Source organism: Glycine soja, chromosome 5, assembly GCF_004193775.1.
Source record: "Glycine soja cultivar W05 chromosome 5, ASM419377v2, whole genome shotgun sequence".
NCBI lineage: Eukaryota > Viridiplantae > Streptophyta > Magnoliopsida > Fabales > Fabaceae > Glycine > Glycine soja.
In genome coordinates this window covers 16633618-16637459 of record NC_041006.1, presented here as the reverse complement: position 1 = coordinate 16637459, position 3842 = coordinate 16633618, and the positions used below count along the sequence as shown (strand labels likewise).

The following is a 3842-nucleotide window of genomic DNA, read 5'->3' as shown; positions in this document are numbered from 1 at the left end:
CAATCCATCTGACTTACAACCTTTGATCCTGAGATAGATAGGACATTTCATAGATTATTTAGGCATCATTTTATACCTTTTGATCATCATGAGCATTCCATTACTGGTGAATCTGTGCATTCTGTTATTGGTGATTTTGAACACCCTGATTTTGAGCATTATAATTTTGAGCATTTTGAACATTCCGAGAACATGGCATAACCTCCACCCCGTGAGAGGACTCTAAGGGAGATGGCTGCACCTGATTTCACCTACAAAAGCTTGTGCATCCAATACCCTGATGAGGATGTCCCATATGTTCTTAAAACTGGACTGATCCATTTGCTTCCAAAGTTTCATGGCCTTGCAGGTGAAGACCCGCACAAACATCTGAAAGAATTTCATATTGTCTGCTCCACCATGAAACCCCCAGATTTCCAAGAGGATCACATATTTCTGAAGGCTTTTCCTCATTCTTTAGAGGGAGTAGCAAAGGTTTGGTTGTATTATCTTGCTCCAAGGTCCATCACGAGCTAGGATGACCTTAAGAGAGTATTCTTAGAAAAAAATTTCCCTGCTTCCAGGACCATGGCCATCAGGAAGGATATCTCAGGTATTAGACAACTCAGTGGAGAGAGCCTATATGAATACTGGGAGAGATTTAAAAAACTATGTGCTAGTTGCCCTCACCATCAGATTTTGGAGCAGCTTCTTCTCCAATATTTTTATGAAGGACTCAGTAATATGGAGAAAAGTATGATAGATGTTGCCAGTGGTAGAGCCCTTGGAGACATGACTCCTGTTGAAGCCATAAACTTGATTGAGAAGATGGCTTCCAACTCCCAGCAGTTTAGTGCCAGAAATGATGCCATAGTCATTAAAGGAGTGCATGAGGTAGCTACAAACTCATCTGCATCATCTGAAACTAAGAAGCTTGAAGGCAAACTAGATGCATTGATTAACTTGGTAACCCAGCTGGCCTTGAATCAGAAATCTATACCTGTCGCAAGAGTATGTGGTTTATGCTCCTCTGCTGACCACCATACAGACCTCTGCCCTTCCATGCAACAACCTGGAGCAATTGAGCAGCCTGAAGCTTATGCTGCAAACATTTACAATAGACCTCCTCAACCTCAGCAACAAAATCAACCACATCAGAAAAATTATGACCTCTCCAGCAACAGATACAACCCTGGATGGAGGAATCACCCTAATCTTAGATGGTCTAGCCCTCAACAACAACAACAGCAGCCTACTCCTTCCTTCCAAAATGATGCTGGCCCAAGCAAACCATACATTCCTCCACCAATCCAACAATAGCAACAACCCCAGAAACAGCAAATAGTTGAGGCTCCTCCGTAACCTTCCCTTGAAGAACTTGTGAGGCAAATGACTATGCAGAACATGCAGTTTCAACAAGAGACCAGAGCCTCCATTCAAAGCTTAACTAATCAGATGGGACAATTGGCTACACAATTAAATCAACAATAGTCCCAGAATTCTGACAAGCTGCCTTCTCAAGCTGTCCAAAATCCCAAAAATGTCAGTGCCATTTCATTGAGGTCGGGAAAGCAGTGTCAAGGACCTCAATCCTTAGCACCTTTCTCATCTGCAATTGAACCTGCCAAACTTCACTCTACTCCAGAAAAAGGTGATGACAAAAATTTACCTAACAATTTCTGTGCAGGTGAATCTTCCACTGGTAATTCTGATTTGCAGAAGCAGCACATCCCTCCTCTTCCATTCTCTCCAAGAGCAGTTTCCAACAAAAAAATGGAAGAGGCAGAGAAAGAGATCTTGGAAACATTTAGAAAAGTAGAGGTAAACATACCTCTGCTGGATGCAATAAAGCAAATTCCAAGATATGCTAAATTCTTGAAGGAGCTGTGCACTAATAAGCGAAAGCTTAAAGGAAGTGAAAGAATTAGCATGGGCAGAAATGTCTCCGCATTGATTGGTAAATCTGTCCCCCAAATTCCTGAAAAATGTAAAGATCCAGGTACATTCAGCATACCTTGTATTATAGGGAATAGTAAGTTTGATAATGCCATGCTAGATTTAGGAGCTTCTTTTAGTGTTATGCCTCTGTCTATTTTTAATTCTCTATCTCTAGGTCCCTTGCAGTCAACTGATGTGGTAATTCATTTAGCTAATAGAAGTGTTGCCTATCCTGTTGGTTTCATAGAAGATGTCTTAGTTAGAGTTGGTGAACTGATTTTCCCTGTTGATTTTTATATTTTGAATATGGAGGATGGATTTTCTCAAGGATCAGTTCCCATCATTCTAGGAAAACCCTTTATGAAAACTGCTAGAACTAAGATAGATGTATATGCAGGCACACTATCCATGGAGTTAGGTGATATAACTGTTCATTTTAATATTTTGGATGCTATGAAATACCCATCTGAAGATCTTTATGTATTTCGTGCTGAAATAATTGACCATGTTGTTGATGAATACATGACTGATCTTTATTCTAATCTGCATGCCTCTCACTCTTCATGCATTGAGTCTGAAATTGTACTTGATCATATGTATGAGTTTGATGCTGAGAGTCAATCTGAAATTGGTATTGATTGCATGTCTGGTGGTGGTGTTTTACCTTTCGAGATTGATTTTATAGAGTCAAATAGGACTAACCATGTTTCAGGAAGTACATATACCTCTGACTTTCTTTATGAGGTACAAGCTGAGAAACCATCTCCTTCTACCACTATCCAGCCGGCCACACCAGAATTGAAGCCTTTGCCATCAAATTTAAAATACGCTTACTTGGATGATAGCAAAAGTTTTCCAGTGATTATATCTGCCTCCCTTGCTGATGAGCAAGAGGAGAAGTTGTTGTCTGTTCTTAAGAAGCATAAGAAGGCTATAGGCTGGACCCTGGCGGACATTCCTGGTATTAGCCCATCCACATGTATGCATCGAATAAATTTAGAGGATGGAGCTAAACCAGTAAGACAGCCACAGAGAAGACTCAACCCGATGATTCTTGATGTAGTGAAGAAGGAGATAACCAAGCTTTTGCAAGCTGGAATCATTTATCCTATCTCCGACAGCCAATGGGTGAGTCCCGTCCAGGTAGTCTCGAAGAAGACCGGCCTCACAGTGATAAAAAATGAGAAGGAGGAGTTGATTCCTACTCGGGTGCAGAACAGTTGGAGAGTCTGCATTGACTATAGGAGGCTGAACTAGGTTACCAAAAAGGACCATTTTCCCCTGCCATTCATTGACCAGATGCTTGAACGCCTGGCAGGTAAATCTCACTACTATTTCCTTGATGGTTTTTCTGGTTATATGCAAATTACTATTGCTCTTGAGGATCAGGAAAAGACCACATTCACCTGCCCCTTCGGCACTTTTGCCTATAGGAGGATGCCTTTCAGCCTGTGCAATGCCCCTGGTACCTTCCAGCAGTGTATGATTAGTATTTTCAGTGATTTCTTAGAAAATTGCATAGAGGTGTTTATGGATGATTTCACTGTATATGGATCCTCTTTTGATGGTTGTTTGGATAGTTTGGAAAAAGTTTTGAATAGATGCATCGAAACTAATCTTGTTCTAAATTTTGAAAAATGTCATTTTATGGTTGAGCAAGGTATAGTTTTAGGCCACATTATTTCCAATAAGGGTATTGAAGTAGATCCTGCAAAAATTTCTGTTATTTCACAATTGCCTTACCCCTCTTGTGTGCGAGAGGTGCGATCTTTTCTTGGTCACGCAGGATTCTACAGGCGCTTTATAAGAGATTTTAGCAAAGTAGCCCTTCCACTGTCCAACTTGTTGCAAAAGGAGGTGGAGTTTGACTTTAATGACAGATGCAAAGAGACTTTTGATTGCCTCAAAAGAGCACTGACTACCAC

At 40.8% G+C, this 3842-nt stretch overlaps 1 non-coding gene across 1 annotated transcript; it reads right to left on the bottom strand.

The window, feature by feature from the left end:
* Positions 1-570: 570 nt before the first annotated feature.
* On the bottom strand, positions 571-677 carry LOC114413851. Its single transcript, XR_003666996.1, has one exon. It is a non-coding gene; the product is annotated as a small nucleolar RNA R71 (small nucleolar RNA).
* Positions 678-3842: the final 3165 nt, after the last annotated feature.